This window comes from Borostomias antarcticus (genome assembly GCF_949987555.1).
Source record: "Borostomias antarcticus genome assembly, chromosome: 17".
NCBI lineage: Eukaryota > Metazoa > Chordata > Actinopteri > Stomiiformes > Stomiidae > Borostomias > Borostomias antarcticus.
In genome coordinates this window covers 10,254,282-10,279,366 of record NC_140250.1, presented here as the reverse complement: position 1 = coordinate 10,279,366, position 25,085 = coordinate 10,254,282, and positions in this window count along the sequence as shown.

Sequence of the window (25,085 nt, the reverse complement as noted above, 5' to 3'; positions counted from 1 at the left end):
CCTGTTTTACCAATAGGTGGCGCTATAAGTATGACGCAATACTGACACATAGATGTGTTCAGGACAGAACCTTCATGAAGCGTGAGATATATCGGACGAATTGGATAATGTATGGAGGAGTTATGAGGACTTCCTGTTTCACCAATAGGTGGCGCTATAAGTATGATGCAATACTGACACATAGATGTGTTCAGGACAGAACCGTCATGAAGCGTGAGATATATCGGACAAATTGGATAATGTATGGAGGAGTTATGAGGACTTCCTGTTTCACCAATAGGTGGCGCTATAAGTATGACGCAATACTGACACATAGATGTGTTCAGGACAGAACCGTCATGAAGCGTGAGATTTATCGGACAAATTGGATAATGTATGGAGGAGTTATAAGGACTTCGTGTTTTTTGGCGAAATGTCAAACTTTGGCGGGGCGCCACGGCAAGGGTGTGTGGTGAAAACTCAATTTTCTTGATAACTTTTGATCACAAAGGTCTTAAGATGAAGCTGACCGAATATGAAGTTGATCGGATGAAATCTGTAGGAGGAGTTCGTCGAAGTACGAGGCATGGAAATGGTCAAAACAAGGACAAAATGGCACATTAAAAGCAAAATGGCGGACTTCCTGTTGCATGTTGGGTATAGCTCCAAGAGACATTTTAGTGTGGCTCGATGAAATATATATGCCCACCGAATTTCGTTCGCCTACATCAAACTGAAAGGTGGGGCTCGCCATTTTAAACTTTCCAGGGGGCGCTCTTGAGCCGTTTTGCCACGCCCATTTCCGTCACCCATGAATTATCAAATTTTTCACCGGGCCTGACATATCTGCAAAGTTTCATCCGTTTTCATCGATGTTTAGGCCGCCAAAAAGGCATTTGTTTGGGGAGAAGAAGAATAAGGAGAACTAGGGCTGCGAGCAGCATTGAGCGGGCCCTCGCACCCCACGCGAGTCGGGGTGTGGCGCCGTTAAAGGCTGTGCTATTTCGGGGTCCAGTACTGAGAGAAACTTCCTGTCACCAGTAGGTGGCGCTCTAGGCGTGACTCAATACCAAAGCATAGATGTGTTCAGGACAGAACCTTCATGAAGCGTGAGATATATCGGACGAATTGGATAATGTATGGAGGAGTTATGTGGACTTCCTGTTTCACCAATTTGTGGCGCTATAAGTATGATGCAATACTGACACATAGATGTGTTCAGGACAGAACCGTCATGAAGCGTGAGATATATCGGACAAATTGGATAATGTATGTAGGAGTTATGAGGACTTCCTGTTTTACCAATAGGTGGCGCTATAAGTATTACGCAATACTGAAACATAGATGTGTTCAGGACAGAACCGTCATGAAGCGTGAGATATATCGGACAAATCCGATAATGTATGGAGGAGTTATGGGGACTTCCTGTTCCACCAATAGGTGGCGCTATAAGTATGATGCAATACTGACACATAGATGTGTTCAGGACAGAACCGTCATGAAGCGTGAGATATATCGGACAAATTGGATAATGTATGGAGGAGTTATGAGGACTTCCTGTTTCACCAATAGGTGGCGCTATAAGTATGACGCAATACTGACACATAGATGTGTTCAGGACAGAACCGTCATGAAGCGTGAGACATATCGGACAAATCGGATAATGTATGGAGGAGTTATGAGGACGTACTGTTTCACCAATAGGTGGCGCTATAAGTATGACGCAATACTGACACATAGATGTGTTCAGGACAGAACCGTCATGAAGCGTGACATATATCGGACAAATTGAATAATGTATGGAGGAGTTATGAGGACTTCGTGTTTTATGGCGAAATGTCAAACTTTGGCGGGGCGCCACGGCAAGGGTGTTTGGTGAAAACTCAATTTTTTTGATAACTTTTGATCACAAAGGTCTTAAGATGAAGCTGACCCGATATGAAGTTGATCGGATGAAATCTGTAGGAGGAGTTCGTCGAAGTACGAGGCATGGAAATGGTCAAAACAAGGACAAAATGGCACATTAAGAGCAAAATGGCGGACTTCCTGTTGCATGTTGGGTATAGCTCCAAGAGACATTTAAGTGTGGCTCGATGAAATACATATGCCCTCCGAATTTCGTTCGCCTACATCAAACTGAAAGGTGGGGCTCGCCATTTGAAACTTTCCAGGGGGCGCTCTTGAGCCGTTTTGCCACGCCCATTTCCGTCACCCATGAATTATCAAATTTTTCACCGGGACTGACGTATCTGCAAAGTTTCATCCGTTTTCATCGATGTTCAGGCCGCCTAAAAGGCATTTGTTTGGAGTAAAGGAGAAGAAGGAGAAGGAGAAGGAGAAGGAGAATAATAATCCTTCGAGTTTCAATAGGGCCTCGCACCGCCAGTGCTCGGGCCCTAACTAGTGCTGCGAGCAGCAGTGAGCGGGCCCTCGCACCCCACGCGGGTCGGGGTGTGGCGCCGTTAAAGGGTGTGCTATTTCGGTGTCCAGTACTGACAGAAACTTCCTGTCACCAGTAGGTGGCGCTCTAAGCGTGACTCAATACCGACGCATAGATGTGTTCAGGACAGTACCTTGATGAAGCGTGAGAAATGTTGTGTAAATCGGACAAAGTATGTAGGAGTTATGAGGACTTCCTGTAAGCAGTAGGTGGCGCTGTAGGTATGACGCAATACTGACCTACAGATGTGTTCAAGATGCGACCTTCATCAAGCATTAGCAATTTGGAGTAAATCGGATAATGTATGTAGGAGTTATGAGTACTTCCTGTTTCACCAGTAGGTGGCGCTGTAAGTGTAACTCAATACCGACGCATAGATGTGTTCAGAAGGTGACCTTCATGAAGCGTCAGCAATTTGGTGCAAATCGGATAATGTATGCAGGAGTTATGAGGACTTCCTGTTTCACCAATAGGTGGCGCTATAAGTATGACGCAATACTGACACATAGATGTGTTCAGGACAGAACCGTCATGAAGCGTGAGATAAATCAGACAAATCGGATAATGTATGTAGGAGTTATGAGGACTTCCTGTTTCACCAATAGGTGGCGCTATACGTATGATGCAATACTGACACATAGCAGCAGTGAGCTGTGAGTAGGCGTGACTCAATACCGAAGCATAGATGTGTTCAGGACGGTACCTTGATGAAGCGTGAGAAATGTTGAGTAAATTTGATAACGTATGTAGGAGTTATGAGGACTTCCTGTTTCACCAGTAGGTGGCACTGTAGGTATGACGCAATACTGACTTACAGAAGTGTTCAAGATGCGACCTTCATCAAGCATGAGCAATTTGGAGTAAATCGGATAACATATGTAGGAGTTATGAGTACTTCCTGTTTCACCAGTAGGTGGCGCTGTAAGTGTGACTCAATACCGACGCATAGATGTGTTCAGAAGGTGACCTTCACGAAGCGTCAGCAATTTGGTGCAAATCGGATGATGTATGCAGGAGTTATGAGGACTTCCTGTTTCACCAATAGGTGGCGCTATAAGTATGACGCAATACTGACACATAGATCTGTTCAGGACTGAACCGTCATGAAGCGTGAGATATATCAGACAAATTGGATAATGTATGCAGGAGTTATGAGGACTTCCTGTTTCACCAATAGGTGGCGCTATAAGTATGATGCAATACTGACACATAGATCTGTTCAGGACCGAACCGTCATGAAGCGTGAGATATATCGGACAAATTGGATAATGTATGGAGGAGTTATGAGGACTTCCTGTTACACCAATAGGTGGCGCTATAAGTATGACGCAATACTGACACATAGATGTGTTCAGGACAGAACCCTCATGAAGCGTGAGATATATCGGACGAATTGGATAATGTATGTAGGAGTTATGAGGACTTCCTGTTTCACCAATAGGTGGTGCTATAAGTATGATGCAATACTGACACATAGATGTGTTCAGGACAGAACCGTCATGAAGCGTGAGATATATCGGACGAATCGGATAATGTATGGAGGAGTTATGAGGACTTCCTGTTTCACCAATAGGTGGCGCTATAAGTATGACGCAATACTGACACATAGTTGTGTTCAGGACAGAACCTTCATGAAGCGTGAGATATATCGGACGAATTGGATAATGTATGTAGGAGTTATGAGGACTTCCTGTTTCACCAATAGGTGGCGCTATAAGTATGATGCAATACTGAAACATAGATGTGTTCAGGACAGAACCGTCATGAAGCGTGAGATATATCGGACGAATCGGATAATGTATGGAGGAGTTATGAGGACTTCCTGTTTCACCAATAGGTGGCGCTATAAGTATGACGCAATACTGACACATAGATGTGTTCAGGACAGAACCTTCATGAAGCGTGAGATATATCGGACGAATTGGATAATGTATGTAGGAGTTATGAGGACTTCCTGTTTCACCAATAGGTGGCGCTATAAGTATGATGCAATACTGAAACATAGATGTGTACAGGACAGAACCGTCATGAAGCATGAGATATATCGGACAAATTGGATAATGTATGTAGGAGTTATGAGGACTTCGTGTTTTATGGCGAAATGTCAAACTTTGGCGGGGCGCCACGGCAAGGGTGTGTGGTGAAAACTCAATTTTTTTGATAACTTTTGATCACAAAGGTCTTAAGATGAAGCCGACCCGATATGAAGTTGATCGGATGAAATCTGTAGGAGGAGTTCGTTGAAGTACGAGGCATGGAAATGGTCAAAACAAGGACAAAATGGCACATTAAAAGCAAGATGGCGGACTTCCTGTTGCATGTTGGGTATAGCTCCAAGAGACATTTTAGTGTGTCTCGATGAACTACATATGCCCACCGAATTTCGTTCGACTACATCAAACTGAAAGGTGGGGCTCGCCATTTTAAATTTTCCAGGGGGCGCACTTGAGCCGTTTTGCCACGCCCATTTCCGTCACCCATGAATTATCAAATTTTTTACCGGGACTGACGTATGTGCAAAGTTTCATCCGTTTTCATCGATGTTAAGGCCGCCAAAAAGGCATTTGTTTGGGGAGAAGAAGAAGGAGAAGAAGGAGAAGAATAATAACTAGTGCTGCGAGCAGCAGTGAGCGGGCCCTCGCACCCCACGCGGGTCGGGGTGTGGCGCCGTTAAAGGGTGTGCTATTTCGGTGTCCAGTACTGACAGAAACTTCCTGTCACCAGTAGGTGGCGCTCTAAGCGTGACTCAATACCAAAGCATAGATGTGTTCAGGACAGTACCTTGATGAAGCGTGAGAAATGTTGTGTAAATCGGACAAAGTATGTAGGAGTTATGAGGACTTCCTGTAAGCAGTAGGTGGCGCTGTAGGTATGACGCAATACTGACCTACAGATGTGTTCAAGATGCGACCTTCATCAAGCATGAGCAATTTGGAGTAAATCGGATAATGTATGTAGGAGTTATGAGTACTTCCTGTTTCACCAGTAGGTGGCGCTGTAAGTGTAACTCAATACCGACGCATAGATGTGTTCAGAAGGTGACCTTCATGAAGCGTCAGCAATTTGGTGCAAATCGGATGATGTATGCAGGAGTTATGAGGACTTCCTGTTTCACCAATAGGTGGCGCTATAAGTATGACGCAATACTGACACATAGATGTGTTCAGGACAGAACCGTCATGAAGCGTGAGATAAATCGGACAAATCGGATAATGTATGGAGGAGTTATGAAGACTTCCTGTTTCACCAATAGGTGGCGCTATAAGTATGACGCAATACTGACACATAGATGTGTTCAGGACAGAACCGTCATGAAGCCTGAGATATATCGGACAAATTGGATAATGTATGGAGGAGTTATGAGGACTTCGTGTTTTATGGCGAAATGTCAAACTTTGGCGGGGCGCCACGGCAAGGGTGTTTGGTGAAAACTCAATTTTTTTGATAACTTTTGATCACAAAGGTCTTAAGATGAAGCTGACCCGATATGAAGTTGATCGGATGAAATCTGTAGGAGGAGTTCGTCGAAGTACGAGGCATGGAAATGGTCAAAACAAGGACAAAATGGCACATTAAAAGCAAAATGGCGGCCTTCCTGTTGCATGTTGGGTATAGCTCCAAGAGACATTTTAGTGCGTCTCGATGAACTACATATGCCCTCCGAATTTCGTTCGCCTACATCAAACTGAAAGGTGGGGCTCGCCATTTTAAATTTTCCAGGGGGCGCTCTTGAGCCGTTTTGCCACGCCCATTTCCGTCACCCATGAATTATCAAATTTTTCACCGGGACTGACGTATCTGCAAAGTTTCATCCGTTTTCATCGATGTTCAGGCCGCCTAAAAGGCATTTGTTTGGAGTAAAGAAGGAGAAGGAGAAGGAGAAGGAGAAGGAGAAGAATAATAATAATCCTTCGAGTTTCAATAGGGCCTCGCACCGCCAGTGCTCGGGCCCTAATAATAATCCTTCGAGTTTCAATAGGGCCTCGCACCGCCAGTGCTCGGGCCCTAACTAGGGCTGCGAGCAGCAGTGAGCGGGCCCTCGCACCTTAATGCGTGTCGGGGTGCTGCGCCGTTAAAGGCTGTGCTATTTCGGTGTGCAGTACTGAGAGAAACTTCCTGTCACCAGTAGGTGGCGCTCTAGGCGTGACTCAATACCGAAGCATAGATGTGTTCAGGACGGTACCTTGATGAAGCGTGAGAAATGTTGAGTAAATCGGATAACGTATGTAGGAGTTATGAGGACTTCCTGTTTCACCAGTAGGTGGCGCTGTAAGTGTGACTCAATACCGACACATAGATGGGTTCAGAAGGCCACCTTCATGAAGCGTCAGCAATTTGGTGCAAATCGGATGATGTATGCAGGAGTTATGAGGACTTCCTGTTTCACCAATAGGTGGCGCTATTCGTATGACGCAATACTGACACATAGATGTGTTCAGGACAGAACCGTTATGAAGCGTGAGCTATATCGGACAAATTGGATAATGTATGGAGGAGTTATGAGGACTTCCTGTTTCACCAATAGGTGGCGCTATAAGTATGACGAAATACTGAAACATGGATGTGTTCAGGACAGAACCGTCATGAAGCGTGAGATATATCGGACAAATTGGATAATGTATGGAGGAGTTATGAGGACTTCCTGTTTCACCAATAGGTGGCGCTATAAGTATGACGCAATACTGACACATAGATGTGTTCAGGACAGAACCGTCATGAAGCGTGAGATATATCGGACAAATTGGATAATGTATGGAGGAGTTATGAGGACTTCGTGTTTTATGGCGAAATGTCAAACTTTGGCGGGGCGCCACGGCAAGGGTGTTTGGTGAAAACTCAATTTTTTTGATAACTTTTGATCACAAAGGTCTTAAGATGAAGCTGACCCGATATGAAGTTGATCGGATGAAATCTGTAGGAGGAGTTCGTCGAAGTACGAGGCATGGAAATGGTCAAAACAAGGACAAAATGGCACATTAAAAGCAAAATGGCGGCCGTCCTGTTGCATGTTGGGTATAGCTCCAAGAGACATTTTAGTGCGTCTCGATGAACTACATATGCCCTCCGAATTTCGTTCGCCTACATCAAACTGAAAGGTGGGGCTCGCCATTTTAGATTTTCCAGGGGGCGCTCTTGAGCCGTTTTGCCACGCCCATTTCTGTCACCCATCAATTATCAAATTTTTCACCGGGACTGACGTATCTGCAAAGTTTCATCCGTTTTCATTGATGTTTAGGCCGCCAAAAAGGCATTTGTTTTGGAAGAAGGAGAAGGTAGAATAATAACTAGTGCTGCGAGCAGCAGTGAGCGGGCCCTCGCACCCCACGCGGGTCGGGGTGTGGCGCCGTTAAAGGGTGTGCTATTTCGGTGTCCAGTACTGACAGAAACTTCCTGTCACCAGTAGGTGGCGCTCTAAGCGTGACTCAATACCGACGCATAGATGTGTTCAGGAAAGTACCTTCATGAAGTGTGAGAAATGTTGTGTAAATCGGACAAAGTATGTAGGAGTTATGAGGACTTCCTGTAAGCAGTAGGTGGCGCTGTAAGTATGACGCAATACTGACCTACAGATGTGTTCAAGATGCGACCTTCATCAAGCATGAGCAATTTGGAGTAAATCGGATAATGTATGTAGGAGTTATGAGTACTTCCTGTTTCACCAGTAGGTGGCGCTGTAAGTGTTACTCAATACCGACGCATAGATGTGTTCAGAAGGTGACCTTCATGAAGCGTCAGCAATTTGGTGCAAATCGGATGATGTATGCAGGAGTTATGAGGACTTCCTGTTTCACCAATAGGTGGCGCTATAAGTATGACGCAATACTGACACATAGATGTGTTCAGGACAGAACCGTCATGAAGCGTGAGATAAATCGGACAAATCGGATAATGTATGGAGGAGTTATGAGGACTTCCTGTTTCACCAATAGGTGGCGCTATAAGTATGATGCAATACTGACACATAGATGTGTTCAGGACAGAACCGTCATGAAGCGTGAGATATATCGGACAAATCCGATAATGTATGGAGGAGTTATGGGGACTTCCTGTTTCACCAATAGGTGGCGCTATACGTATGACGCAATACTGACACATAGATGTGTTCAGGACAGAACCGTCATGAAGCGTGAGCTATATCGGACAAATCGGATAATGTATGGAGGAGTTATGAGGACTTCCTGTTTCACCAATAGGTGGCGCTATAAGTATGACGCAATACTGACACATAGATGTGTTCAGGACAGAACCGTCATGAAGCGTGAGATATATCGGACAAATCGGATAATGTATGGAGAAGTTATGAGGACATCGTGTTTTATGGCGAAATGTCAAACTTTGGCGGGGCGCCACGGCAAGGGTGTTTGGTGAAAACTCAATTTTCTTGATAACTTTTGATCACAAAGGGCTTAAGATGAAGCTGACTGAGTATGAAGTTGATCGGATGAAATCTGTAGGAGGAGTTCGTTGAAATACGAGGCATGGAAATGGTCAAAACAAGGACAAAATGGCACATTAAAAGCAAAATGGCGGCCTTCCTGTTGCATGTTGGGTACAGCTCTAAGAGACATTTTAGTGTGGCTCGATGAAATACATATGCCCTCCGAATTTCGTTCGCCTACATCAAACTGAAAGGTGGGGCTCGCCATTTGAAACTTTCCAGGGGGCGCTCTTGAGCCGTTTTGCCACGCCCATTTCCGTCACCCATGAATTATCAAATTTTTCACCGGGACTGACGTATCTGCAAAGTTTCATCCGTTTTCATCGATGTTCAGGCCGCCTAAAAGGCATTTGTTTGGAGTAAAGGAGAAGGAGAAGAAGGAGAAGGAGAAGGAGAATAATAATCCTTCGAGTTTCAATAGGGCCTCGCACCGCCAGTGCTCGGGCCCTAATAATAACTAGGGCTGCGAGCAGCAGTGAGCGGGCCCTCGCACCCCATGCGTGTCGGGGTGCTGCGCCGTTAAAGGCTGTGCTATTTCGGTGTGCAGTACTGAGAGAAACTTCCTGTCACCAGTAGGTGGCGCTCTAGGCGTGACTCAATACCGAAGCATAGATGTGTTCAGGACGGTACCTTGATGAAGCGTGAGAAATGTTGAGTAAATCGGATAACGTATGTAGGAGTTATGAGGACTTCCTGTTTCACCAGTAGGTGGCGCTGTAAGTGTGACTCAATACCGACACATAGATGGGTTCAGAAGGCCACCTTCATGAAGCGTCAGCAATTTGGTGCAAATCGGATGATGTATGCAGGAGTTATGAGGACTTCCTGTTTCACCAATAGGTGGCGCTATACGTATGACGCAATACTGACACATAGATGTGTTCAGGACAGAACCGTCATGAAGCGTGAGATATATCGGACAAATTGGATAATGTATGGAGGAGTTATGAGGACTTCCTGTTTCACTAATAGGTGGCGCTATAAGTATGACGCAATACTGACACATAGATGTGTTCGGTACAGAACCGTCATGAAGCGTGAGATATATCGGACAAATTGGATAATGTATGGAGGAGTTATGAGGACTTCCTGTTTCACCAGTAGGTGGCGCTCTAGGCGTGACTCAATACCGAAGCATAGATGTGTTCAGGACGGTACCTTGATGAAGCGTGAGAAATGTTGAGTAAATTGGATAATGTATGTAGTAGTTATGAGGACTTCCTGTTTCACCAATAGGTGGCGCTATAAGTATGATGCAATACTGACACATAGATGTGTTCAGGACAGAACCGTCATGAAGCGTGAGATATATCGGACAAATTGGATAATGTATGGAGGAGTTATGAGGACTTCCTGTTTCACCAATAGGTGGCGCTATAAGTATGACGCAATACTGACACATAGATGTGTTCAGGACAGAACCGTCATGAAGCGTGAGATATATCGGACAAATTGGATAATGTATGGAGGAGTTATGAGGACTTCCTGTTTCACCAATAGGTGGCGCTATAAGTATGACGCAATACTGACACATAGATGTGTTCAGGACAGAACCGTCATGAAGCGTGAGATATATCGGACAAATTGGATAATGTATGGAGGAGTTATGAGGACTTCGTGTTTTATGGCGAAATGTCAAACTTTGGCGGGGCGCCACGGCAAGGGTGTTTGGTGAAAACTCAATTTTTTTGATAACTTTTGATCACAAAGGCCTTAAGATGAAGCTGACCCGATATGAACTTGATCGGATGAAATCTGTAGGAGGAGTTCGTCGAAGTACGAGGCATGGAAATGGTCAAAACAAGGATAAAATGGCACATTAAAAGCAAAATGGCGGCCTTCCTGTTGCATGTTGGGTACAGCTCCAAGAGACATTTTAGTGCGACTCGATGAAATACATATGCCCTCCGAATTTCGTTCGCCTACATCAAACTGAAAGGTGGGGCTCGCCATTTTAAATTTTCCAGGGGGCGCTCTTGAGCCGTTTTGCCACGCCCATTTCCGTCACCCATGAATTATCAAATTTTTCACCGGGACTGACGTATCTGCAAAGTTTCATCCGTTTTCATCGATGTTTAGGCCGCCAAAAAGGCATTTGTTTTGGAAGAAGGAGAAGAAGGAGAATAATCCTTCGAAATACAATAGGGCCTCGCACCGCCAGTGTGCTCGGGCCCTAACTAGTGCTGCGAGCAGCAGTGAGCGGGCCCTCGCACCCCACGCGGGTCGGGGTGTGGCGCCGTTAAAGGGTGTGCTATTTCGGTGTCCAGTACTGACAGAAACTTCCTGTCACCAGTAGGTGGCGCTCTAAGCGTGACTCAATACCGACGCATAGATGTGTTCAGGACAGTACCTTGATGAAGTGTGAGAAATGTTGTGTAAATCGGACAAAGTATGTAGGAGTTATGAGGACTTCCTGTAAGCAGTAGGTGGCGCTGTAAGTATGACGCAATACTGACCTACAGATGTGTTCAAGATGCGACCTTCATCAAGCATGAGCAATTTGGAGTAAATCGGATAATGTATGTAGGAGTTATGAGTACTTCCTGTTTCACCAGTAGGTGGCGCTGTAAGTGTTACTCAATACCGACGCATAGATGTGTTCAGAAGGTGACCTTCATGAAGCGTCAGCAATTTGGTGCAAATCGGATGATGTATGCAGGAGTTATAAGGACTTCCTGTTTCACCAATAGGTGGCGCTATAAGTATGACGCAATACTGACACATAGATGTGTTCAGGACAGAACCGTCATGAAGCGTGAGATAAATCGGACAAATCGGATAATGTATGGAGGAGTTATGAGGACTTCCTGTTTCACCAATAGGTGGCGCTATAAGTATGATGCAATACTGACACATAGATGTGTTCAGGACAGAACCGTCATGAAGCGTGAGCTATATCGGACAAATTGGATAATGTATGGAGGAGTTATGAGGACTTCCTGTTTCACCAATAGGTGGCGCTATAAGTATGACGCAATACTGACACATAGATGTGTTCAGGACAGAACCGTCATGAAGCGTGAGATATATCGGACAAATCGGATAATGTATGGAGAAGTTATGAGGACATCGTGTTTTATGGCGAAATGTCAAACTTTGGCGGGGCGCCACGGCAAGGGTGTTTGGTGAAAACTCAATTTTCCTGATAACTTTTGATCACAAAGGGCTTAAGATGAAGCTGACCGAGTATGAAGTTGATCGGATGAAATCTGTAGGAGGAGTTCGTTGAAATACGAGGCATGGAAATGGTCAAAACAAGGACAAAATGGCACATTAAAAGCAAAATGGCGGCCTTCCTGTTGCATGTTGGGTACAGCTCTAAGAGACATTTTAGTGTGGCTCGATGAAATACATATGCCCTCCGAATTTCGTTCGCCTACATCAAACTGAAAGGTGGGGCTCGCCATTTGAAACTTTCCAGGGGGCGCTCTTGAGCCGTTTTGCCACGCCCATTTCCGTCACCCATGAATTATCAAATTTTTCACCGGGACTGACGTATCTGCAAAGTTTCATCCGTTTTCATCGATGTTTAGGCCGCCAAAAAGGCATTTGTTTGGGGAGAAGAAGAAGAAGAAGAAGAAGGTAGGAGAATAATAATCCTTCGAGTTTCAATAGGGCCTCGCACCGCCAGTGCTCGGGCCCTAACTAGTGCTGCGAGCAGCAGTGAGCGGGCCCTCGCACCCCACGCGGGTCGGGGTGTGGCGCCGTTAAAGGGTGTGCTATTTCGGTGTCCAGTACTGACAGAAACTTCCTGTCACCAGTAGGTGGCGCTCTAAGCGTGACTCAATACCGACGCATAGATGTGTTCAGGACAGTACCTTGATGAAGCGTGAGAAATGTTGTGTAAATCGGACAAAGTATGTAGGAGTTATGAGGACTTCCTGTAAGCAGTAGGTGGCGCTGTAGGTATGACGCAATACTGACCTACAGATGTGTTCAAGATGCGACCTTCATCAAGCATGAGCAATTTGGAGTAAATCGGATAATGTATGTAGGAGTTATGAGTACTTCCTGTTTCACCAGTAGGTGGCGCTGTAAGTGTAACTCAATACCGACGCACAGATGTGTTCAGAAGGTGACCTTCATGAAGCGTCAGCAATTTGGTGCAAATCGGATGATGTATGCAGGAGTTATGAGTACTTCCTGTTTCACCAGTAGGTGGCGCTGTAAGTGTAACTCAATACCGACGCATAGATGTGTTCAGAAGGTGACCTTCATGAAGCGTCAGCAAATTGGTGCAAATCGGATGATGTATGCAGGAGTTATGAGGACTTCCTGTTTCACCAATAGGTGGCGCTATAAGTATGACGCAATACTGACACATAGATGTGTTCAGGACAGAACCGTCATGAAGCGTGAGATAAATCGGACAAATCGGATAATGTATGGAGGAGTTATGAGGACTTCCTGTTTCACCAATAGGTGGCGCTATAAGTATGACGCAATACTGACACATAGATGTGTTCAGGACAGAACCGTCATGAAGCGTGAGATATATCGGACAAATTGGATAATGTATGGAGGAGTTATGAGGACTTCCTGTTTCACCAATAGGTGGCGCTATAAGTATGACGCAATACTGACACATAGATGTGTTCAGGACAGAACCGTCATGAAGCGTGAGATATATCGGACAAATCGGATAATGTATGGAGGAGTTATGAGGACTTCGTGTTTTATGGCGAAATGTCAAACTTTGGCGGGGCGCCACGGCAAGGGTGTTTGGTGAAAACTCAATTTTTTTGATAACTTTTGATCACAAAGGTCTTAAGATGAAGCTGACCCGATATGAAGTTGATCGGATGAAATCTGTAGGAGGAGTTCGTCGAAGTACGAGGCATGGAAATGGTAAAAACAAGGACAAAATGGCACATAAAGAGCAAAATGGCGGACTTCCTGTTGCATGTTGGGTATAGCTCCAAGAGACATTTAAGTGTGGCTCGATGAAATACATATGCCCACCAAATTTCGTTCGCCTACATCCAACTGAAAGGTGGGGCTCGCCATTTTAAACTTTCCAGGGGGCGCTCTTGAGCCGTTTTGCCACGCCCATTCCCGTCACCAATGAAATATCCGATTTTCACCAGGACTGATGTATCTGCAAAGTTTCATCCGTTTTCATCGATGTTTAGCCCGCCAAAAAGGCATTTGTTTGGGGAGAAGAAGAAGGTAGGAGAATAATAATAACTAGTGCTGCGAGCAGCAGTGAGCGGGCCCTCGCACCCCACGCGGGTCGGGGTGTGGCGCCGTTAAAGGGTGTGCTTTTTCGGTGTCCACTACTGACAGAAACTTCCTGTCACCAGTAGGTGGCGCTCTAAGCGTGACTCAATACCGATGCATAGATGTGTTCAGGACAGTACCTTCATGAAGCGTGAGAAATGTTGTGTAAATCGGACAAAGTATGTAGGAGTTATGAGGACTTCCTGTAAGCAGTAGGTGGCGCTGTAGGTATGACGCAATACTGACCTACAGATGTGTTCAAGATGCGACCTTCAACAAGCATGAGCAATTTGGAGTAAATCGGATAATGTATGTAGGAGTTATTAGTACTTCCTGTTTCACCAGTAGGTGGCGCTGTAAGTGTAACTCAATACCGACGCATAGATGTGTTCAGAAGGTGACCTTCATGAAGCGTCAGCAATTTGGTGCAAATCGGATGATGTATGCAGGAGTTATGAGGACTTCCTGTTTCACCAATAGGTGGAGCTATAAGTATGACGCAATACTGACACATAGATGTGTTCGGGACAGAACCGTCATGAAGCGTGAGATAAATCGGACAAATCGGATAATGTATGGAGGAGTTATGAGGACTTCCTGTTTCACCAATAGGTGGCGCTATAAGTATGACGCAATACTGACACATAGATGTGTTCAGGACAGAACCGTCATGAAGCGTGAGATATATCGGACAAATTGGATAATGTATGGAGGAGTTATGAGGACTTCGTGTTTTATGGCGAAATGTCAAACTTTGGCGGGGCGCCACGGCAAGGGTGTTTGGTGAAAACTCAATTTTTTTGATAACTTTTGATCACAAAGGTCTTAAGATGAAGTTGACCCGATATGAAGTTGATCGGATGAAATCTGTAGGAGGAGTTCGTCGAAGTACGAGGCATGGAAATGGTCAAAACAAGGACAAAATGGCACATTAAAAGCAAAATGGCGGACTTCCTGTTGCATGTTGGGTATAGCTCCAAGAGACATTTTAGTGTGGCTCGATGAAATACATATGCCCACCGAATTTCGTTCGCCTCCATCAAACTGAAAGGTGGGGCTCGCCATTTTAAACTTTCCAGGGGGCGCTCTTGAGCCGTTTTGCCACGCCTATTTCCGTCACCCATGAATTATCAAATTTTTCACCGAGTCTGACGTACCTGCAAAGTTTCATCCGTTTTCATCGATGTTTAGGCCGCCAAAAAGGCATTTGTTTGGGGAGAAGAAGAAGGAGAAGGGAGAATAATAATAATCCTTCGAAATACAATAGGGCCTCGCACCGCCAGTGCTCGGGCCCTAACTAGTGCTGCGAGCAGCAGTGAGCGGGCCCTCGCACCCCACGCGGGTCGGGGTGTGGCGCCGTTAAAGGGTGTGCTATTTCGGTGTCCAGTACTGACAGAAACTTCCTGTCACCAGTAGGTGGCGCTCTAAGCGTGACTCAATACCGACGCATAGATGTGTTCAGGACAGTACCTTGATGAAGTGTGAGAAATGTTGTGTAAATCGGACAAAGTATGTAGGAGTTATGAGGACTTCCTGTAAGCAGTAGGTGGCGCTGTAAGTATGACGCAATACTGACCTACAGATGTGTTCAAGATGCGACCTTCATCAAGCATGAGCAATTTGGAGTAAATCGGATAATGTATGTAGGAGTTATGAGTACTTCCTGTTTCACCAGTAGGTGGCGCTGTAAGTGTTACTCAATACCGACGCATAGATGTGTTCAGAAGGTGACCTTCATGAAGCGTCAGCAATTTGGTGCAAATCGGATGATGTATGCAGGAGTTATGAGGACTTCCTGTTTCACCAATAGGTGGCGCTATAAGTATGACGCAATACTGACACATAGATGTGTTCAGGACAGAACCGTCATGAAGCGTGAGATAAATCGGACAAATCGGATAATGTATGGAGGAGTTATGAGGACTTCCTGTTTCACCAATAGGTGGCGCTATAAGTATGATGCAATACTGACACATAGATGTGTTCAGGACAGAACCGTCATGAAGCGTGAGATATATCGGACAAATCCGATAATGTATGGAGGAGTTATGGGGACTTCCTGTTTCACCAATAGGTGGCGCTATACGTATGACGCAATACTGACACATAGATGTGTTCAGGACAGAACCGTCATGAAGCGTGAGCTATATCGGACAAATTGGATAATGTATGGAGGAGTTATGAGGACTTCCTGTTTCACCAATAGGTGGCGCTATAAGTATGACGCAATACTGACACATAGATGTGTTCAGGACAGAACCGTCATGAAGCGTGAGATATATCGGACAAATCGGATAATGTATGGAGAAGTTATGAGGACATCGTGTTTTATGGCGAAATGTCAAACTTTGGCGGGGCGCCACGGCAAGGGTGTTTGGTGAAAACTCAATTTTCTTGATAACTTTTGATCACAAAGGGCTTAAGATGAAGCTGACCGAGTATGAAGTTGATCGGATGAAATCTGTAGGAGGAGTTCGTTGAAATACGAGGCATGGAAATGGTCAAAACAAGGACAAAATGGCACATTAAAAGCAAAATGGCGGCCTTCCTGTTGCATGTTGGGTACAGCTCTAAGAGACATTTTAGTGTGGCTCGATGAAATACATATGCCCTCCGAATTTCGTTCGCCTACATCAAACTGAAAGGTGGGGCTCGCCATTTGAAACTTTCCAGGGGGCGCTCTTGAGCCGTTTTGCCACGCCCATTTCCGTCACCCATGAATTATCAAATTTTTCACCGGGACTGACGTATCTGCAAAGTTTCATCCGTTTTCATCGATGTTTAGGCCGCCAAAAAGGCATTTGTTTTGGAAGAAGGAGAAGGTAGAATAATAACTAGGGCTGCGAGCAGCAGTGAGCGGGCCCTCGCACCCCATGCGGGTCGGGGTGTGGCGCCGTTAAAGTGTGTGCTATTTCGGTGTCCAGTACTGAGAGAAACTTCCTGTCACCAGTAGGTGGCGCTCTAAGCGTGACTCAATACAAACGCATAGATGTGTTCAGGACAGTACCTTGATGAAGCGTGAGAAATGTTGTGTAAATCGGACAATGTATGTAGGAGTTATGATGACTTCCTGTAAGCAGTAGGTGGCGCTATTTGTATGACCCAATGCTCACGCAGAGATGTGTTCAGGATGCGACCTTCATCAAGCGTGAGCAATTTGGAGTAAATCGGATAACGTATGTAGGAGTTATGAGTACTTCCTGTTTCACCAGTAGGTGGCGCTGTAAGAGTGACTCAATCCGGACGCATAGATGTGTTCAGAATGCGACCTTCATGAATCGTCAGCAATTTGGTGCAAATCGGATAATGTATGGAGGAGTTATGAGGACTTCCTGTTTCACCAATAGGTGGCGCTATAAGTATGACGCAATACTGACACATAGATGTGTTCAGGACAGAACCGTCATGAAGCGTGAGATATATCGGACAAATTGGATAATGTATGGAGGAGTTATGAGGACTTCCTGTTTCACCAATAGGTGGCGCTATAAGTATGACGCAATACTGACACATAGATGTGTTCAGGACAGAACCGTCATGAAGCGTGAGATATATCGGACAAATTGGATAATGTATGGAGGAGTTATGAGGACTTCGTGTTTTATGGCGAAATGTCAAACTTTGGCGGGGCGCCACGGCAAGGGTGTTTGGTGAAAACTCAATTTTTTTGATAACTTTTGATCACAAAGGTCTTAAGATGAAGCTGACCCGATATGAAGTTGATCGGATTAAATCTGTAGGAGGAGTTCGTCGAAGTACAAGGCATGGAAATGGTCAAAACAAGGACAAAATGGCACATCAAAAGCAAAATGGCGGACTTCCTGTTGCATGTTGGGTATAGCTCCAAGAGACATTTAAGTGTGGCTCGATGAAATACATATGCCCACCGAATTTCGTTCGCCTACATCAAACTGAAAGGTGGGGCTCGCCATTTTAGATTTTCCAGGGGGCGCTCTTGAGCCGTTTTGCCACGCCCATTTCCGTCACCCATGAATTATCAAATTTTTCACCGGGACTGACGTATCTGCAAAGTTTCATCCGTTTTCATCGATGTTTAGGCCGCCAAAAATGCATTTGTTTTGGAAGAAGGAGAAGGAGAAGGTAGAATAATAATAATAATAATAATCCTTCGAAATTCAATAGGGCCTCGCACCGCCAGTGCTCGGGCCCTAACTAGGGCTGCGAGCAGCAGTGAACGGGCCCTCGCACCCCACGCGCGTCGGGGTGCGGCGCCGTTAAAGGGTGTGCTATTTCGGTGTCCAGTACTGAGAGAAACTTCCTGTCACCAGTAGGGAGCGCTCTAAGCGTGACTCAATACCGACGCATAGATGTGTACAGGACGGTACCTTGATGAAGCCTGAGAAATGTTGTGTAAATCGGACAAAGTATGTAGGAGTTATGAGTACTTCCTGTAAGCAGTAGGTGGCGCTGTAGGTATGACGCAATACTGACTTACAGAAGTGTTCAAGATGCGACCTTCATCAAGCATGAGCAATTTGGAGTAAATCGGATAACATATGTAGGAGTTATGAGTACTTCCTGTTTCACCAGTAGGTGGCGCTGTAAGTGTGACTCAATACCGATGCATAGATGTGTTCAGAAGGTGACCTTCATGAAGCGTCAGCAATTGGGTGCAAGTTGGATGATGTATGCAGGAGTTATGAGGACTTCCTGTTTCACCAATAGGTGGCGCTATAAGTATGACGCAATACTGACACATAGATGTGTTCAGGACAGAACCGTCATGAAGCGTGAGATATATCGGACGAATTGGATAATGTATGGAGGAGTTATGAGGACTTCCTGTTTCACCAATAGGTGGCGCTATAAGTATGATGCAATACTGACACATAGATGTGTTCAGGACAGAACCGTCATGAAGCGTGAGATATATCGGACAAATTGGATAATGTATGGAGGAGTTATGAGGACTTCCTGTTTCACCAATAGGTGGCGCTATAAGTATGACGCAATACTGACACATAGATGTGTTCAGGACAGAACCGTCATGAAGCGTGAGATATATCGGACAAATTGGATAATGTATGGAGGAGTTATGAGGACTTCGTGTTTTATGGCGAAATGTCAAACTTTGGCGGGGCGCCACGGCAAGGGTTTTTGGTGAAAACTCAATTTTTTTGATAACTTTTGATCACAAAGGTCTTAAGATGAAGCTGACCCGATATGAAGTTGATCAAATGAAATCTGTAGGAGGAGTTCGTCGAAGTACGAGGCATGGAAATGGTCAAAACAAGGACAAAATGGCACATTAAGAGCAAAATGGCGGCCTTCCTGTTGCATGTTGGGTATAGCTCCAAGAGACATTTTAGTGTGGCTCGATGAACTACATATGCCCACCGAATTTCGTTCGCCTACATCAAACTGAAAGGTGGGGCTCGCCATTTTAAACTTTCCAGGGGGCGCTCTTGAGCCGTTTTGCCACGCCCATTTCCGTCACCAATGAAATATCCGATTTTCACCGGGACTGATGTATCTGCAAAGTTTCATCCGTTTTCATCGATGTTTAGGCCGCCAAAAAGGCATTTGTTTGGGGAGAAGAAGGAGAAGGAGAAGGAGAAGGAGAAGGAGAAGGAGAAGGAGAATAATAATCCTTCGAGTTTCAATAGGGCCTCGCACCGCCAGTGCTCGGGCCCTAATAATCCTTCGAGTTTCAATAGGGCCTCGCACCGCCAGTGCTCGGGCCCTAACTAGTGCTGCGAGCAGCAGTGAGCGGGCCCTCGCACCTCATGCGGGTCGGGGTGTGGCGCCGTTAAAGGGTGTGCTATTTCGGTGTCCAGTACTGACAGAAACTTCCTGTCACCAGTAGGTGGCGCTCTAAGCGTGACTCAATACCGACGCATAGATGTGTTCAGGACAGTACCTTGATGAAGCGTGAGAAATGTTGTGTAAATCGGACAAAGTATGTAGGAGTTATGAGGACTTCCTGTAAGCAGTAGGTGGCGCTGTAGGTATGACGCAATACTGACCTACAGATGTGTTCAAGATGCGACCTTCATCAAGCATGAGCAATTTGGAGTAAATCGGATAATGTATGTAGGAGTTATGAGTACTTCCTGTTTCACCAGTAGGTGGCGCTGTAAGTGTAACTCAATACCGACGCATAGATGTGTTCAGAAGGTGACCTTCATGAAGCGTCAGCAATTTGGTGCAAATCGGATGATGTATGCAGGAGTTATGAGGACTTCCTGTTTCACCAATAGGTGGCGCTATAAGTATGACGCAATACTGACACATAGATGTGTTCAGGACAGAACCGTCATGAAGCGTGAGATAAATCGGACAAATCGGATAATGTATGGAGGAGTTATGAGGACTTCCTGTTTCACCAATAGGTGGCGCTATAAGTATGACGCAATACTGACACATAGATGTGTTCAGGACAGAACCGTCATGAAGCGTGAGATATATCGGACAAATCGGATAATGTATGGAGGAGTTATGAGGACTTCCTGTTATACCAATAGGTGGCGCTATAAGTATGACGCAATACTGACACATAGATGTGTTCAGGACAGAACCGTCATGAAGCGTGAGATATATCGGACGAATTGGATAATGTATGGAGGAGTTATGAGGACTTCCTGTTTCACCAATAGGTGGCGCTATAAGTATGATGCAATACTGACACATAGATGTGTTCAGGACAGAACCGTCATGAAGCGTGAGATATATCGGACAAATTGGATAATGTATGGAGGAGTTATGAGGACTTCGTGTTTTATGGCGAAATGTCAAACTTTGGCGGGGCGCCACGGCAAGGGTGTTTGGTGAAAACTCAATTTTTTTGATAACTTTTGATCACAAAGGTCTTAAGATGAAGCTGACCCGATATGAAGTTGATCGGATGAAATCTGTAGGAGGAGTTCGTCGAAGTACGAGGCATGGAAATGGTCAAAACAAGGACAAAATGGCACATTAAAAGCAAAATGGCGGACTTCCTGTTGCATGTTGGGTATAGCTCCAAGAGACATTTAAGTGTGGCTCGATGAAATACATATGCCCACCGAATTTCGTTCGCCTACATCAAACTGAAAGGTGGGGCTCGCCATTTTAGATTTTCCAGGGGGCGCTTTTGAGCCGTTTTGCCACGCCCATTTCCGTCACCCATGAATTATCAAATTTTTCACCGGGACTGACGTATCTGCAAAGTTTCATCCGTTTTCATCGATGTTCAGGCCGCCTAAAAGGCATTTGTTTGGAGTAAAGAAGGAGAAGGAGAATAATAATAATCCTTCGAGTTTCAATAGGGCCTCGCACCGCCAGTGCTCGGGCCCTAACTAGTGCTGCGAGCAGCAGTGAGCGGGCCCTCGCACCCCATGCGGGTCGGGGTGTGGCGCCATCAAAGGGTGTGCTTTTTCGGTGTCCAGTACTGAGAGAAACTTCCTGTCACCAGTAGGTGGCGCTCTAAGCGTGACTCAATACCGAAGCATAGATGTGTTCAGGACGGTACCTTGATGAAGCGTGAGAAATGTTGAGCAAATTGGATCACGTATGTAGGAGTTATGAGGACTTCCTGTTTCACCAATAGGTGGCGCTATAAGTATGACGCAATACTGACACAAAGATGTGTTCAGGACAGAACCGTCATGAAGCGTGAGATATATCGGACAAATTGGATAATGTATGTAGGAGTTATGAGGACTTCCTGTTTCACCAATAGGTGGCGCTATAAGTATGACGCAATACTGACACATAGATGTGTTCAGGACAGAACCTTCATGAAGCGTGAGATATATCGGACAAATCGGATAATGTATGGAGGAGTTATGAGGACTTCCTTTTTTCACCAATAGGTGGCGCTATAAGTATGACGCAATACTGACACATAGATGTGTTCAGGACAGAACCGTCATGAAGCGTGAGATATATCAGACAAATTGGATAATGTATGTAGGAGTTATGAGGACTTCCTGTTTCACCAATAGGTGGCGCTATAAGTATGACGCAATACTGACACAGATGTGTTCAGGACAGAACCGTCATGAAGCGTGAGCTATATCGGACAAATTGGATAATGTATGGAGGAGTTATGAGGACTTCCTGTTTCACCAATAGGTGGCGCTATAAGTATGACGCAATACTGACACATAGATGTGTTCAGGACAGAACCGTCATGAAGCGTGAGATATATCGGACAAATTGGATAATGTATGGAGGAGTTATGAGGACTTCCTGTTTCACCAATAGGTGGCGCTATAAGTATGACGCAATACTGACACATAGATGTGTTCAGGACAGAACCGTCATGAAGCGTGAGATATATCGGACAAATTGGATAATGTATGGAGGAGTTATGAGGACTTCCTGTTTCACCAATAGGTGGCGCTATAAGTATGACGCAATACTGACACATAGATGTGTTCAGGACAGAACCGTCATGAAGCGTGAGATATATCGGACAAATTGGATAATGTATGTAGGAGTTATGAGGACTTCATGTTTCACCAATAGGTGGCGCTATACGTATGACGCAATACTGAAACATAGATGTGTTCAGGACAGAACCGTCATGAAGTGTGAGATATATCGGACAAATTGGATAATGTATGGAGGAGTTATGAGGACTTCCTGTTTCACCAATAGGTGGCGCTATAAGTATGACGCAATACTGACACATAGATGTGTTCAGGACAGAACCGTCATGAAGCGTGAGATATATCGGACAAATTGGATAATGTATGGAGGAGTTATGAGGACTTCCTGTTTCACCAATAGGTGGCGCTATAAGTATGACGCAATACTGACACATAGATGTGTTCAGGACAGAACCGTCATGAAGCGTGAGATATATCGGACAAATTGGATAATGTATGGAGGAGTTATGAGGACTTCCTGTTTCACCAATAGGTGGCGCTATAAGTATGACGCAATACTGACACATAGATGTGTTCAGGACAGAACCGTCATGAAGCGTGAGATATATCGGACAAATTGGATAATGTATGTAGGAGTTATGAGGACTTCATGTTTCACCAATAGGTGGCGCTATACGTATGACGCAATACTGAAACATAGATGTGTTCAGGACAGAACCGTCATGAAGTGTGAGATATATCGGACAAATTGGATAATGTATGGAGGAGTTATGAGGACTTCCTGTTTCACCAATAGGTGGCGCTATAAGTATGACGCAATACTGACACATAGATGTGTTCAGGACAGAACCGTCATGAAGCGTGAGATATATCGGACAAATTGGATAATGTATGGAGGAGTTATGAGGACTTCCTGTTTCACCAATAGGTGGCGCTATAAGTATGACGCAATACTGACACATAGATGTGTTCAGGACAGAACCGTCATGAAGCGTGAGATATATCGGACAAATTGGATAATGTATGGAGGAGTTATGAGGACTTCCTGTTTCACCAATAGGTGGCGCTATAAGTATGACGCAATACTGACACATAGATGTGTTCAGGACAGAACCTTCATGAAGCGTGAGATATATCGGACGAATTGGATAATGTATGTAGGAGTTATGAGGACTTCCTGTTTCACCAATAGGTGGCGCTATAAGTATGACGCAATACTGACACAGATGTGTTCAGGACAGAACCGTCATGAAGCGTGAGCTATATCGGACAAATTGGATAATGTATGGAGGAGTTATGAGGACTTCCTGTTTCACCAATAGGTGGCGCTATAAGTATGACGCAATACTGACACATAGATGTGTTCAGGACAGAACCTTCATGAAGCGTGAGATATATCGGACGAATTGGATAATGTATGTAGGAGTTATGAGGACTTCCTGTTTCACCAATAGGTGGCGCTATAAGTATGACGCAATACTGACACATAGATGTGTTCAGGACAGAATCGTCATGAAGCGTGAGATATATGGGACGAATTGGATAATGTATGTAGGAGTTATGAGGACTTCCTGTTTCACCAATAGGTGGCGCTATACGTATGACGCAATACTGACACATAGATGTGTTCAGGACAGAACCGTCATGAAGCGTGAGCTATATCGGACAAATTGGATAATGTATGTAGGAGTTATGAGGACTTCCTGTTTCACCAATAGGTGGCGCTATAAGTATGACGCAATACTGAAACATAGATGTGTTCAGGACAGAACCGTCATGAAGCGTGAGATATATCGGACAAATTGGATAATGTATGGAGGAGTTATGAGAACTTCGTGTTTTATGGCGAAATGTCAAACTTTGGCGGGACGCCACGGCAAGGGTGTTTGGTGAAAACTCAATTTTTTTGATAACTTTTGATCACAAAGGTCTTAAGATGAAGCTGACCCGATATGAAGTTGATCGGATGAAATCTGTAGGAGGAGTTCGTCGAAGTACGAGGCATGGAAATGGTCAAAACAAGGACAAAATGGCACATTAAGAGCAAAATGGCGGACTTCCTGTTGCATGTTGGGTATAGCTCCAAGAGACATTTTAGTGTGGCTCGATGAAATACATATGCCCACCGAATTTCGTTCGCCTACATCAAACTGAAAGGTGGGGCTCGCCATTTTAAACTTTCCAGGGGGCGCTCTTGAGCCGTTTTGCCACGCCTATTTCCGTCACCCATGAATTATCAAATTTTTCACCGGGACTGACGTATCTGCAAAGTTTCATCCGTTTTCATCGATGTTTAGGCCGCCGAAAAGGCATTTGTTTGGGGAGAAGAAGAAGAAGAAGAATAATAATAATCCTTCGAAATTCAATAGGGCCTCGCACCGCCAGTGCTCGGGCCCTAATAATCCTTCGAGTTTCAATAGGGCCTCGCACCGCCAGTGCTCGGGCCCTAATAAGGAGAATAAGGAGAATAATAATCCTTCGAAATACAATAGGGTCTCGCACCGCCAGTGCTCGGGCCCTAATAATCCTTCGAGTTTCAATAGGGCCTCGCACCGCCAGTGCTCGGGCCCTAATAATAACTAGGGCTGCGAGCAGCAGTGAGCGGGCCCTCGCACCCCATGTGTGTCGGGGTGTGGCGCCGTTAAAGGGTGTGCTATTTCGGTGTGCTGTA